This window comes from Capricornis sumatraensis, chromosome 6, assembly GCF_032405125.1.
Source record: "Capricornis sumatraensis isolate serow.1 chromosome 6, serow.2, whole genome shotgun sequence".
NCBI classification, from domain to species: domain Eukaryota; kingdom Metazoa; phylum Chordata; class Mammalia; order Artiodactyla; family Bovidae; genus Capricornis; species Capricornis sumatraensis.
The window spans coordinates 83,071,795-83,088,115 of NC_091074.1; positions in this window are offsets into that span (position 1 = coordinate 83,071,795).

Genomic DNA, 16,321 nt, shown 5'->3' on the forward strand with positions numbered 1-16,321 from the left:
CTTTTTAAAGTTTATTTATTTATTTATTGGTTGTGCTGAGTCTTCGTTGCTGCACGCGGGCTTTCTCCTATTGCAGCACACAGGCTTAGTTGCCCTGTGACATTGTGGAATCCTCCCAGACCAGGGATTAAACTCATGTCCCCTGCATTGGCAAGTGGATTGTTAACCACTGAACCACCAAGGATGTCCCCACTCTCTTTTTGATGTCGTACCCCTTCAGCCTCGTGGCTTGGTTGTCCTTCAGCTGTTAGCCTCCCCCTAGCACCCTACTCATGCTCCATGGTGGGTGTTTTAACTCTCCCACTAGTTCCCTTGGTGTTTTATTAAAAAAAAATATTTATTTGTGTCTTAGTTGCAGCCTGTGGGATCTAGTTCCCTCACCAGGGATCAAACCCAAGCTCCCTGCATTGGGAGCGCGGAGTCTTAGCTACTGGACCACCAGGGAAGTCCCTCTCTCGACATCCTTGAGTGCATGTCCTCCAGCTGTTCTGGATGAACCAGTCCCAGCTCTGGATCCCCAGCTATGGCAGCCTTGCCGGCCAGCAGCCCCCTGCACTACTGTCTTGATCCAGAGCAACAACTCCGAAGAGCAGACACAGCCCCATCAAGGTGAAGGACTCCCTGCCTATTGCTTAGTTCTTCCCTGGCAATCCACACCATGTGACAGATCAAGAGAAATGCAAATTCATGACCCATTCCTAACTGCTTGGCTCCCTCCTGGCTTGAGTCCTGGGAAACCTATGTGCTACTGTGCAACACGGGGCTGTTGACCTGAAACAGACTGCCCGATATTTCTCTAAGCAAACAGATTTATTCGGGATCAACTAAGAACTGCCATTCAGGGTTTGCAACTAACTTCATTCTTGTTTTGGTGGAAATCCACTGTCCCAGCACAATGTTAATGATGCTCCTCTGGTATCATGGGAGGTGTCAGAGGCCAGAGGGTTATAACTTTTCCTAATGACCTGAATGTCCGACTCTTTGTGACCCCGTTTACTGTAGCTCACCAGGCTCCTCTGTCCATGGGATTCTCTAGGCAAGAATACAGGAGTGGGTTGCCATGTCCTCTCCAGGGGATCTTCCTGACTGAGGGATGGAACCCAGGTCTCCTGCGTTGCAGGCAGATCAAACATTAGCGATATTCTTATTGGAGTATAGTTGCTTTACAATGTTGTGTTAGTTTCTGCCGTACAACAAAGTGAATCAGCCATGTGTATACATATATCCCCTCGCTCGTGAGCCTCTCTTCACCCTTCGCCTCCCCATCTCAGCCCTCTAGGTCATCACTGGGTCTGCAACCAGGGCAAGCTATGTGCAAGTTACGGCTTGATCGAGGAAAAGGAAATTGTGAGACTCTAGTAAACAAAGAGTCCATGGCTTTCATTGGCTGAGCCTTTGCCAGGAAAGAAGTCTTTTTTCTTCTTGTTGGCTCTGCGATTATCTCTGGGCATGAGAGCTCCCCCTTCTGGTGGCCCGACTGTGTATAATGGAGGTTTCTGTTAATTTTTCACAGGACTATGGAAAGCTAGTTCACTGCACCTCATCTTCCTACATGTTGTCCTTCTGAACTTCTATCCTTGACCAAGCCTCCCACTTCCAAACTCTCTCTATATACATATACTTCATGATCAACAAACTTACATGATTCCATAAACTCACATTTTCACTAAACATTCTCCCCTACATCTTTGCCTTAAAAGAAAACCTGATCCCTTTTTCTGCTCCTTTGCTTGTATCTCAGCTACCATTATCACTCTCCTAGATAACTGTTTTGTTGCATCTGTTTTTCTTAGTTTTAACTTTTCTTGATGGTGGCATAGAGACAAACAATTGTGTAGGTTAGGTGTACATTTAACTGAATTGTATGGGTGTCTAGACAGCTGTGATGTTCATAAAGGGTTACGGTAAACCCCTACACACGAACCCTCCTGTTGCTGACTTTCAAAGATGCAAACGTGTGTTCCGTCAACATCAGGCTCGCAGCTTGCCCTCTGTTTCCTATTGGTGACGACCCTTCAGTTCTACCGCCTCCCACCTCCTCTCCCTCCTCCAGTCGGTAACTCTTCTTGCCTGTGCACTCCATGCCAGCCCCCTGTATGCCAGCCGTTGTACTGGACTACCGTACTTTTCAAGGAACTGTACTTATGTTCTCTTTATTTTTATTTTTATTTTTTTTTGTGTGTAAAAAGTATTGTAAACCTATACCGGTACAGTACTATACAGCCAATTGCGTTAGGTGGGTACCTAGGCTAACCTTGTTGGACTGGCAAACAAGTTGCACTAATGAATGAGCTCTCAGAATGGAACTCGCAGGTATGTAAAAGTCTTCCTGTACTTCTTTGGAATCGTTACTGCTCTTCTTCTTCATTCCCACTTCTCCATCTTCTCCACGCCCTGCTCGGCCACTCTGCTTCGGCCCGTTTGAGTGGGCATTCTCTATCACATTTTTACTTAAAATGGTCCTTCACTCGATTGCCTTTAAATGCTTACCTCCACTTTAATAAGTGCCCTTCGGCTCTTGCTGTTCTCTTTCCCTCCTGGATGGCAGGCCTATGACAAGATGATAATCTCGGCTGATGAAATATTGGGTGAGGAATTTGGAAGGAAGCCTATTTAAAACTTAGCTCTAGCTGGTTGCACAGATTTTCCAATAGATGGCAGCAGCGCATGAGCTCTGCAAATGCGAGTTCCCCAACCCTTGAAATAGCTCGCGCAGAGAATGGAATACAACACTGAATCAGTGAATAATCCCTTCCTGAACAAGCACTCGGCCAGCTCCCCAGTGCATGTGCTGCACTCTGCCCATGAAAAGATCAATGGATGCCTCCAAGTTAGCAGAGTTTTACGTATTAAAGCAAAGCGGGTGTGTAGATTTTTCTGGTCACTAAAGCAGTTCACTGCCGGCTTCCCAGGTGGTTCAGTGGTGAAGAATTTGTCTGCCAATGCAGGAGACTCAGGAGACAAAGATTCGATCCCTGGGTTGCCCCCATGTTGCCTGAGAACACTTTGACCTAAATTTTAGGACAACATTAGAGTGGAGTCAGTAACACTATTATTTTGTTTTCCGTACTTTGGGGGAAGACCATTACTACATTCTCCAAAGTGACTTCCTATAAAATGCTAGTCTGGAGAGATGCTCTGTCAACAGTGTCCTACGGGGTCAAAGGGCTATGGAACATATGGACAGTTAGAATACACATAAACACATAAAAGCCTGTTTTATTTGGTTAGTCATTGCGCAGGCTTATTTGACACTGTATCATTTCTACACTTATTTACTCATACAATCCCTCAGAGCTAAAATTATTTAGAACACATTTTAAACATACCAAATATGGCTGTTCACACAGGTATTCTGTTCACACAGATATTCTTTATCACATTAGGAACGTATTTTTTTTAATCCTATTTTAGAAAGCATTCTCTTTTTTTGTAAAGAATGGTTGCCAGACTGTAAGAAATTCTATTGGTGTGATTATGTGATTTTTCCTTTTTGATCTATGATCCAATTAATTCAGGCATATTATTATTATTTTTACCAGAGGGCTGATATCAATTTGTAAGAATTTTATTGAAACTTTTGGGATAAATTTTTGTAATTGAAATTGGTTTATTTTTTATGCCCATGCAGAGTTAGGAAAACTAGGAATGTTCAGGCCTGCTCACTATTCTCTTTATTGTCTTTGTTCTCAGGAAAGGGAAAGAAAAAAAACTCATTCTTTTTTTTCTCCCTTTTCACTGCAACAATATCTAGTTCTTGATCAGGGATTGAACCCAGGCCCCCTGCATTGGAACATGGAGTCTTAGCCACTGGACTGTCAGGGTCATCCCAAGAAATCTTGACTTCTCAGCATGTTTCAAGATAAAAAATAAGCATTTATTTAGTGTTAGGCACTGTTCTAAGTACTTTGAATGTATTGATCTATTTAATTATTACAACATGGTATGAGATATTTTGGAGAGTAGCATACTGAAGCATAAAGACTTAAAATAATCTGCCTAAGCTCTACAGGGAGAAAGCAGCTTTGCTGAGAGTCTAACCCAAGCTGTCTGCTTTTCAGTCCTGCACTCCTATTACTGGTTTGGTGGTTTAGTTGCTAAGTCGGGTCTGACTCTTACGACCCCATGGACTGTAGCCTGTCAGGCTCCTCTGTCCATGGGATTCCCCAGGCAAGAATACTGGAGTGGGTTGCCATTGCCTTTACCAGCGGATCTTCCTGACCCAGGAATCGAACCCGGGATCTCCTGCATTGCAGGCAGATGATCTACCAACTGAGCTAGGAGGGAAGCCCTCATTACACAGGTTATGAGTTTTATAAATGTATATACCTATATGTGTGTGCTAAGTCATTTCACTCGTGTCCGAATCTTTGCAATACGATGGACTATAGACCAGCCAGGCTCCCCTGTCCATGTGATTCTCCAGACAAAAATTATCAATAACATTAAACAACCTTTCCAGTTAATTTTGGAAAGCAAGAAAATATGCTTGACTCTATTAACATTATCAAATGGGTTTAACAAATTTTTTGGGCTTCCCAGGGGTCTCACTGCTAAAGAAATCAGGAGAAATGGGTCCCCTCGGTTGGGATAACCCTATGGAAAAGGAAATAGCAACCCACTCCAGTATTCTTGCCTAGGAAGTCCCATGGACAGAGGAGCCTGGTTGGTTACAGTCCATGGGGTGGTAAAAGAGTCGGACATTGCTTAGCGGTTAAACACCACCACCACTACAATTTTTTAGTAGTTTGAGAGACAAAGAGGCAGCATTCTTTTTGTCCACCAGAGGGCGCTGCCAGCACAATGCCACAGTTCAGGATTCTCGGTCTCGTGGTTTTAACACATTGGGTCCATGCCATCATCAGTAGCCAGCCTCACATAGTTGTCTATCTTTGACAAAGCACACACAAAGGAATTGTTAACTTCCAAATACTAAAACAGAAGGAGCTCTGCTAACTGTCGTGTCCTGTGGCTTTTCTCAAGGAGAGGAAACCACCAAGAAGGGCATAGGTCTCTGAATCATGGTGATTCTTACATCCTGTAAGGGACATCCCAGCACCAGAGACCAGTCTTTATGTTCCACAGGCACACACCAGGCTGGGGTGATGGGACATATGTAGGCCAGGCAGGGGTCTCCCTGTAGGGGAAAATGTTGGGACATATTTGGAGCCAAGTGTGGGTCCCTTGACTGAGACCCTGGAGTTGCTAATTAATAAAATCAGCTCTTAATGCCCATGCAGGCTTCCCTGGTGGCTCAGCAGTAAAGAACCCAACTGCCAATTCAGGAGACCAGGATTCGATCTCTGGGTTGGGAAGATCCCCTGGAAAAGGGCACGGCTACCCTCTCCAGTATTCTTGCCTGGAGAATCCCATGAACAGAGGAGCCTGGTGGGCTGCAGTCTATAGGGTTGCAGACAGCTGGACACGACAGAGTGACTAAATAGCAACAGTGACGCTCATGCACTGATTCCTGTGCTGAAAACACTTTCTTGATAAGCCAGACAGGGAGGGATCTGCCAGGGCTGGCCTGCCGTGTCTCACATAGCTGAGGAAGCCACAGACAACCGTTTTGTTGGCTTTTTTCCCTCCTGTGTGTGCGTATATGACTTTACTGTCATCTGGCCAGTGGTTTGTGAAAAATCTGCTACACTGATGTTAGAGAAGCACGAGAGCGGGAATTTTCAGTGCACATATATACACATGCTGCTGCTGCTGCTGCTGCTAAGTCGCTTCACCATGTGCACATACAAAAGTGGGTAGCACAACAGGAACACTTTTTCTGATAATGTTTTACAGCAATGCCTGCCACTTTATAGGTTTGTTAACGCATCATCCAGAGAAAATGAAACTAAGGCATTTTGGAAGGACTTTAAAATCCCAGGGCAAAATTTCCAAAGCTCTTGTGACCAAAAAGGAGCTGAAAAGGCATGTTCTCCAACCACTTAAAAAATAATGTCTTATCATTTTTTAAATTTTTATTGGAGTGTAGTTGACTTAAAATGTTGTGTTAGTTTCAGGTGTCCAGCAAAGTGAATCAGTTATTTACATATTTATATATACATCCATTTTTTCAGATCCTCTTCCCATATAAGTTATTATAGAATATTGAGTAGAATTCCCTGTGCTGTACAGTAGTCCTTATTAATCATCTGTTCTATACACAGTAGTGTGTGTGTTTAATCCCAGTCTTCCAATTTATCACTTTCCCCTACATCTCCCCTTTGGTAACTAGAAATTTGATTTTGAAATCTATGAGCGAGTTTCTGTTTTTAAATAAGTTCATTTGTATCATTTTTATTAGATATCACATATAAGTGAAATAGGATATTTGTCTTTCTCTGTGTGACTTACTTCACCTAAGTATGATAATCTCTAGGTCCCTCCATGCTCCTGCAAATGGAATTATTTCATTCTTTTTTATGGCTGAGTAGTATTCCATTGTATGTATGTACCACATTGTCTTTATCCATTCCCTGTCTAACCATTTTTTGATGCTTGAATTTTCTCTGTGACAATACTCAAGGGTTCTCTGACTCATGCTTGAATTTCCTTGTGGTGGCCATCATGCCTGCCAAAGCATCCCCCTCCATTTTAGGTGCTCACCGTTAATTTCTATCCACTGGTTTCAGATTTTTAGCAATCACTGCTAGTATTTATTGAACCCTGGGAGCTGGTTAGATGTTCTTTTATTTTATCCCCTAAAGCAGATGTCCTCAACCTTCGGGTTCTAATGACTCATGATCTGAGGTGGAGCTGATGTAATAATAGAAATGAAGTGCACAGTAAATGTAGTGTGCTCGAATCACTTGAAACCGTCCCTCTACCCACCAAGTCTATGGGAAAATTGTTTTCCATGAAACCAGTTTCTGGTGCCAAGAAGGTTGGGGACCACTGCCCTGAAGCTTCTCTCTGGGTGTATTAGGTACCTCGGCTGCCATTATAAAGGGTCTTAGACTGGGTGGCTTAAAAACAAATTAATTTTCTCACAGTTTGAGAGGCTAGAAGTCCAAGGTAAAAGTTCTGCTTGTTCAGTTTCTGCTGAGAGTTCTCACCCAGCTTTTAGATGGTGGCCATCCTGCTATGCGGTCACATGGCTCTTTTTCAGTGTGTGCGAACAGGGAGGGAGAGTGTTCTCTGGTGTCTCTTCAAAGAACAGTAATCTGGTGGATCAGGGCCCCACCTTTATGTCCTCATTTAATCTTAATTAACAGCAGCAGATTTTATTTTGGGGGACTCCAAAATCTCTTCAGATGGTGACTGCAGCCATGAAATTAAAAGACACTTACCTCTAGGAAGGAAATCTGTGACAAGCCTAGACAGCATATTAAAAAGCAGAGACATCATTTTGCTGACAAAGGCCCATCTAGACAAAGCTATGGTTTTTCCAGTAGTCATGTTCAGATGTGAGAGCTGGTCCATAAAAAGAGTGAGCACTGAAGACCTGATGCCTTCAAATTGTGGTGCTGGAGAAGACTCTTGAGAGTCCCTTACACAGCAAGGAGATCAAACCAGTCAATCCAAAAGGAAATCAGTCCTGACTATTCATTGGAAGGACTGATACTGAAGCTGAAGCTCCAATACTTTGACCACCTGATGCGATCAGCCAATACATTAGAAAAGACCTTGATGCTGGGAAAGATTGAGGGCAGGAGGAGAAGGGGATGACAGAGGGTGAGATGGTTGTATGGCATCACTGACTCAATGGACATGAGTTTGAGCAAACTCCGGAGACTGTGAAGGACAGGGAAGCCTGGTGTGCTGCAGTCCTTGGGGTCCCAAAGAGTTGGACACCAGTTAGTGACTGGCCAACAACAAACCTTAATTACTTCCTTAGTGGTTCCATCTCCAAATACAGCCACCCTGGAGGTTATGGCTCCAACACATGACTTTGAGACACAGAAACATTCAGTCCATAACAATGGGATGATAATCCTAATTTTACAGAGAAACGGTAAGGACTTTGATTTGCTTTCTCATGTAATGAGTGCTGCGATTGGGATTGGAACCAGACCTGCCTGACTCTAGAGCTGGTGTTCTTCCCACAATGCCACACGGCCTTCTGTGCCTTATTCTTCAGAAGGCCAGTGCGCATTGGCCTTGAGACAGCCCAGGAATGGACGAGCTCTTGCAGGTCATCGCCCAGCCCAGTTCGCCAGTAAAGGGGATATGATGGAGGTGGGGGGTCGCAGGCCTGTGTAGTAATGAGACACGCACTTTCCTGGAGTGGAGCCAAAGCTGGGGTGGGGGTGTGGGTGCCGCAACCAGGGTAGTCGAGGACCAGGAGTATTAGCTTGATGGGGCTGCTGTAACAATGCACACAGGTTGAGGGGTTCTTACACAGCAGGTGTTTCTTCCTCACGGCTCTGGAGACCAGAAATCCAAGGCCGAGGTGTCGAGGTTTCTCCTGAGGGCGCTCTCCTTGGCTTGCAGACAGCCGTCTGCTCCGTGTATCCTCACATGCTCTTCCTTCTGTACATGCCTGTGTCCTAATCTCCTTTCTTAAAAAAATTTTTTTTCTTCACATTATGTTTATTTATTTAGATGAGTCAGGTCTTTGTTGAGGCATGAGGGATATATACACATGTGTATATATATATATAATTTATTTATTTATTTTAGTTGTGCCATGTGGGATCTATTGCCCTGACCAGGGATCGATCCCGGGGCGTCCTGCCTTGGGAGTGCAGTTTAAGTCACTGGACCACCAGGGAAACCCCTAATCTCCTCTTCTTTTAAGAACAGAAGTCTTGTTGGATTAGGGTCTACCCTAATGACCTCATTTAACCTTAATTACCTCTTTAAAGGCCCTATCAACAAGTAAAATCATGTTCCCATGTACTGGGGTGGGAACTTCAGCACATGAATTTCGGGAGGGGGCACAATTCAGTTGCTAACAGGCAGGGTGCTGGCCACCCATCTGCAGAGTCCTGTCCAGCAGAGGGCGATAATGCTTGCAGTTCAGCTCCCAGGACAGTGATGACCAGATCTTCAGCCTCCCTAGGAGAATGCTTCCAGAAACACAGTTTGTTTCTCCTGGGTGTAGCCCGGTTCACTTGTTACCCCAACTACTTCCAAATAGCAAGGAAAGAAAAAAAGCAACAACTTTTAATGTAATAAAACAATGTTCTCTTTCTGAACTGTGGGACTGTTTTCCTGTGATCAGAAAGTATTTTTCTCCCCTCTGTTAGATAGCATCTCTTTCCGTGTTCTGTCTGCTCTTTCTCCCAGTCCTTGCCTTCTGTCCCCTCCCATCTGGCAATTATCAGTGAGTTACATAAATTGGTTTCCTTACCTATCATTACGCATAGGAGTGGCTGGCCCTCGTACGTAGGGTACATGCTGTCCTCCAGGAAGGGCACAGTTACGAAACCAAATCATACCAGGACTTTAGAAATATTTGGAGAAAGATACAGAAGCACCCATGAGCCTGGCACATTGAAACAACTATTTTCACCTTGCCTTGTGGTTTCGTGGCCACATGCTTATGTATTTTGTTCATTATCTGTGAGGATATAGGCAGGAAAGCAGGAACTAAGTCAAATTGTTTTAACAGAGAAAATTTAACATAGAGAATTGTCTAAACAGGAGTTGGAGGATTCAAAAAAGCCAAAAGGCAACACAGAGAAAGATGTCGTAGGGAGCAGCTACCGACCGCTCCTTAGGGGGTTTCCCTGGTGGCTCAGCGGTAAACAATCTGCCTGCTAATGCAGGAGATGTGGGTTTGATCCGATCCCTGGGTCGGGAAGACCCTGGAGGAGGAAAGGGCAACCCACTGAAGTATTCATGCTCAGAGAATCCCATGGACAGAGGAGCCTGGTGGCCTGCAGTCCGTGGGGTCACAAAGAGCTGGACACGACTGAGTGACTAAACAACAAGAGGTCAGAGAGAGAGCTCTTTCTCTCCACCATGTGAGAACATGGCAAGAAGGTGGCCGTCTGCAGCTTGCAAGAGGTCCCTCACTAGACAGCAAATCAGCCAGCCTCTTGATCTTGGAACTTCCAGCCTCCAGAATTGTGGAAAATGAATGTCTGTTGTTTAAGCCACCCCATGTATGGTGTTTTGTTGAGGCAGCCTGAACTAGGAGAGCTCCTCTTCCTAGTACCAGAGACTCTTGCCCAAGTAAGTCGTGTCCACCTCTTTGCAACCCCATGGGCCACAGCCCACCATTCTCCTCTGTCCATGGGATTCTCCAGGCAAGGATACTGGAGTGGGTTGCCAATTCCTCCTCCAGGGCATCTTCCCGACCCGGGGATCAAACCCAGGTGGATTCTTTAACATTGTACCAACTGGGAATCCCATGCACAGGTACATACACAGAGAGAAATGGGTCCCAGGGAAAGAGGCTGGGTTACTTACACCTAGTTATTAAGAACTTCCACTGCGGTGAGTCCTATGGTTAATATTCATACCAGGCACATGTATCCCCACACCCCATCCTTATTCTCAGAGATCTATCCACATACCTCATTATCACCAGACCACTCTAGTCACCAGTTTTCCAATCCTGTTCTCTCTAAGTCCCTGCGTGCATATGTGCTGAGTCACTTGTGTCTGATTCTTTGCTACCCTATGGACTGTAGCCCCACCAGGCTCCTCTGTCCATGGAATTTCCTAGGGAAGAATACTGGAGTGGGTTGCCATGCTCTCCTTCAGGGGATCTTCCCAACCCAGGATCGAACTCTTATGTCTCCTGCATTGGCAGACAGTTTCTTTACCACTAGTGCCATCTGGGAAGGCCCTAAGTCTCTGACCACTTGCCAAACCATCAGCCCCTTCCCAGGAATCAGTGTAGACCTGTGCCTCTGATTCCCTCTCTGAAGAGAACAACAGATGTTCTGATTAGAGTTCTTCTGCTGTCCTTCAGGGGCACTCCTGATTGGGCTAGTAAATAGCATGCCATTTCCGCTTTGTGTGTGACGCAGAATACATCATCATCTGTGACAAGGGCAAGGCCTTTTCTCCCCACCATCAGCGAGTCCTAAACAACCCTATGAGGCCATGCACACGGACTGAACAGGAAGAGATGTCAGAGAGTCTGAGAAACCTGCTCATGCAAATTACCTGTGCCTTCTGAGCCTGCTTGAGCCTGATTGTATGATACCATTTCCACCTGGAAATGTGTGTCTCTGAGCTCAAGCATCCCTGCCATTATGACACAGGGCATCAGGTAACATCAGTCCATGATAGAACACTGGGGTCCCATGGCCCTAGGATATCCCATGGCTAAGTATTCAGTGCCTGTCAGGCCCAGTAAAAGGCTAGGACTTATTCTCAAAAGGAGAATAATCTGTGGATGAGGGCAAGGCTTTGCTCTTAAACCTTAAGGTTCTGCTCTGTGATTCCCCTATTGAAGCTTGTCAGAGGCTTCATACCACATCGTCAGTTTCCATAGAAACCTCACGGATCACAGATCTTCTGGGTCACAAGGCCTAAATGACACAGCATCTAACTCTGGAGCCTGCTGCAGGTACCCTACAGGCCTCTGAGCCTCCCTTAAAAGTGGAAAAATGATGTGTCAGAATAACATATTCAGTATAATATGTTCCTTTAAATAAAAAAGACCCACCAAGCATTATCATTTCTTTGTCAGTGCTAAGAGATGGGAGGAGCAGCATCTTGTTTTCATTTTGGAGAGGACATCCCAGCCTGTTCTGTTGAGACCATAGGGCTTGTCTCTCAGCTCTAGTTTGCATCTGTTTTCTTACTAAGGCATTGAATTTTACATTAGATTCATTAGTACTTGTGCTCTTTGCAACCCTACGGACTGTAGCCCACTAGGCTTCTCTGTCCATGGGATTTCCCAGGCAAGAATACTGGAGTGGGTTGCCATTTTCTCCTCCATGGAAAATGAACCTCCTCCTAATCCAGGAATTGAACCCTTGTCTCCTGCGTTTCTTGCATTGGCAGTGGAATGCTTTACCACTGAGACACCTGGGAAGCCCCAGGTACTTTTGTTTAGATATTTAAATGGGCAAATAGCTAACACTGAATTGTTTTCTCCTGTAGATTCCCAGAGTTTACAAGCAGAACTTAAATTCTAGCTTTAGAAATCCAGACCAATGTTGGGAACTTCCACGAGTACTAACACAAGCCAGCGGTAAGTTCAGGTTACAGTGTATGAACAAATTCTTCCTTCTCATCAGCTATGAATCTCTGCTTAGCTCTTAAAAAGTACATTCATGTGGGATATCTGAGATGGAATCCTTATAACTTAAGAATGATTTGAGAAATCAGGTTTGGAAGTTTTTATCCTTGATGAATATGGTTGTAGCTGAAATGCAATGAAATTTATACTAAAATATTTAAGTACATTATAATATTATAATTATAGTATTACAGTATACTACATTATATATTATAGTATAATTATAATATATATTTTATAGTATATTATTCTATATTATATTTTAGTATGGATGTGAGAGTTGGATTGTGAAGCAGGCTGAGCGCTGAAGAATTGATGCTTTTGAACTGTGGTGTTGGAGAAGACTCTTGAGAGTCCCTTGGACTGCAAGGAGATCCAACCAGTCCATTCTGAAGGAGATTAGCCCTGGGATTTCTTTGGAAGGAATGATGCTAAAGCTGAAACTCCAGTATTTTGGCCACCTCATGCAAAGAGTTGACTCATTGGAAAAGACTCTGATGCTGGGAGGGATTGGGGGCAGGAGGAGAAGGGGACGACAGAGGATGAGATGGCTGGATGGCATCACTGACTTGATGGAGTGAGTCTGAATGAACTCCGGGAGTTGGTGATGGACAGGGAGGCCTGGCGTGCTGCAATTCATGGGGTCGCAAAGAGTCGGACACGAATGAGCGACTGAACTAAACTGAACTGAATAATATTCTACTGTATGTTATAGTATAATTATAATATATATAATATAGCTATACTGTAATATATAAACTGTGTATTATAGTATGGCATACTACAATATGGGCTTCCCAGGCAGTGCTAGTGGTAAAGAGCCCACCTGTCAATGCAGTAGACTTCAGAGACACGGGTATTCTTGCCTGGAGAATCCCATGGACAGAGGAGCCTGGTGGGCTACAGTCCATGGAGCTGAAAGCTGCAGCAGCTTAGCATGCATGCACGCATACTATACTATAAAGTATTACACGGCTGCATAGACATATGCCTCCGGTAGCACTTGTCTTGTAGGACTTGGACTTGGAGGTCATTTCCAAATGTTAATATTTGGGGAATAGTTTCTGTCTGTGCCCTTTCCAACTTGATGAGGGTTGGTCAGAGTCAAGGATATAGACAGCCACACTTTCTCTTAGGCAGATTTCCTGTGTGTTAAAGGAGTGTCTGGTGTGAATTCCATGACCTTCCTGTGAGAACTCTATTAAAAACACAAAGATTCTAATTATTGACACTGATAGCAGTGTCAGCCAAGTTCTCAATCAATGCTGTATGGCCTAGGGTTGAAATGCAGCCAAGGTTTGTGCTCATGCATTCCTGCCCCTAAGTATTGATATTTCTTAAAGAATATGACAGCTACTACTATACTCTCCTTAGCAGTTATTACAAGCACGGGGGGACTCACGAATTGCTTTCCTTCTGGCCTTAGGTAGCCTCAAGCCTCTGAAAAGTGCGTTTTGCTTTCCAAGATTAGAATCAAGACCCCGGAGACTGTGCCTTTCAATTCTTCTTTCTGAGAATTCATTCTAATTGCTACAAGTCCACTTCCTATAAACAGATTAGTATCCTGATTGCGATGTTTACACCAACTTAATGAAGTTTTCATCATTGTATTGAAAGTGGTTTAACAACAGCTATCCTGAGCACTGGCAGAAACCTCCGGAATGTCCAGGACTGAACTGCAAATCCAAGACTTTGTTTGCGACAGTTCTCTATAAAATGTCAAAGAAGCACACCAGCTACTTGCTTCAAGTTCTATTTTTGAAAGCAAAATAGAGCAGCTTTATAAATTCCTAAAAAGGGGGAAAAGGAACTGAAAGAGCCAATAGAATGACATTTTTTGGCTTTCCTCAAAAATAATGGGCTTTGATAGAAATGTCTTGCCATCGTTTTTGATGGCGAGGACACAGACAAAAAACAGTTTAAAATGGGAACAAGGTTGGTTTACAATATTATGTGAGTTTTAGATGTGCAACACAGAGCATGGCTTATATTTTGTAGCTGGAGTTTGTGCCTCTTAATCACCTATTCTGTCTCTGGCTCCGTGGCCACCTCTAGGTTGTTTTCTGTACCTATTACTCGGCTCTGTTTTGTTGTGTTTGCATATTTATTTTGGGTCCTTTTTTTTTTAACTTAATTCCACATATAAGTGAAATCATATGGTATTTGTTTTCCTCTGATTTATTTCATTTAGCATAATACCTTCTAGGTTCATCCATGTTGTGGAAAATGGCAAGATTTTTTTTAGCTAAGTATAGTCTATTAAAAATATATATTTATACCATATCTTTATCCATTCATCTATTGATGGACACAGGTTGCTTCCTTATCTTGGCTATTGGATAATGCAGCAATAAACACTGGAGTGCATATATACCTTTTTTGAATTGGTGGTTTTGTTTTCTTTGGATAAATATCCAGAGGTGGAATTGCTAGATCATATAGTAGTTCAATTTTTATTTTTTGAGGAACCTCCATATTGTTTTCCACCAATTTATGTACTCGTCAGCAATGTACTAGAGTTCCCCTTTCTCCAAAACCTTGTTAATTTTGTTACATGTAGACGTTTTGCTGATAGCCATTTTAACAGGTATGATGCTATCTCATTTTGGTTTTGATTTGCATTTCTCTGATGATTAGTACTGAGGAGCATTTTTTTTTTACGTGCCTGTTGCCCATCTGTATATCTTCTTTGGAAAAATGTCTACTTAGGTCTTCTATGCATATTTAATTGGGTTTTTTGCTTTTATGATATCCTGAGTTGTGAGAAGTGTTTATACAGTTTGGATATTAACTCCTCATCAGTCATATTACTTGCAAATATTTTCTCCCATTCAGTAGGTTGTCTTTTCGTTTTGTCAATGATTTCCTTTGCTATGCAAAAACTTTTAAGTTTAATTAGATCCCACTTGTTTATTTTTAATTGGATTATAATTGCTTTACAATGTTGTGTTGGTTTCTGCCATACAACAACATGAATCAACCACAAGTATACATATGTCCCCTCCCTCGTGAACCTTGCTCCCACCCCCCACTATTTTTGAATTTATGTATTTTGCCTTAGAAGACCAGTTCAAAAAGGATTATTTCAACAAGTAATGTCAAAGAGTGGTCTGCCTGTGTTCTCTTCTAGGAGTTCTGATGTGCACTGAGGTGCCTGCCTGGGACAAGAATTTAATTATGGGAGTGTGGTGGCTTAATTCTCCCTGAATCTTGAAGGATTACACACCAGCATCTCATGTTTATTCCCTGTAATTAAAATGGTAGCAGCATGTGAGCCTTAAGGCGAGGGAAATGAAGCTTTGATAGACAACATCTCCTCCTCCAATGAGAGTTAAGTATCAACACAGGTACATCCAAACCACTTTTGTTTTCTATTAACAAGTTCTGAATAATAGTGTTTAGTTTTCTCCCAAACTTCAGAGTATGAACAGCAGCTAGCAACTGAACATGAGTCCAGTTCTTGCAAACATTTCACAAGTACCACACTGACTCCATAGTGGATGAAATGAATGATAAGGTATGTAGTGAACTACCATGCTCTCCAGTCGTAGTAGTCACAGATATTAGTGCTGGCTTAGTCGCTAAGTCACTCCTGGCTCTTACAACCCCATGGACTGTATCCCACCATGCTGCTCTGTCCATAGGGATTCTCCAGGAAAGAATACTAGAGTGGGTTGCCATGCCCTCCTCTGGGGGATCTTTCAGACCCAGGGATCAAAGCTGCGTCTCCTGCATTGCAGGTGGATTCTTTACTGACTGTGCCAGCAAGGAAACCCCACAGATATTAGTAGAAAACTCTAATCGGTTGACATGGTTTATTATCAGGCTTCATATATAGTAACTGTCAATCTTTTTTTTTTTTTTTTCTTTTTGGCTGAACCATCCAGCATTTGGGATCTTAGATTCCTGACCAGGGATCAAACCGGCACCCCTTGCATAGGAAGCGAGGAGTCTTCACCACTGAATCACCAGGAAAGTCCCCTGGAAACTGTCAATCTTGGCTTTCTGTGTATCTTTAGAGATGCAACACCAGCAGTTTATCTGAAATTTGCAAGCAAACTTGTAGTTTTGCTCATGGTTCATAGCAGGTGTGATAAAAGGAAGCTAGCCCCATGACATCTTGCCATTAGTACATTTATCTTTGTCTGTCTCTCTTTTTCATGTTGTAAGTTTTCC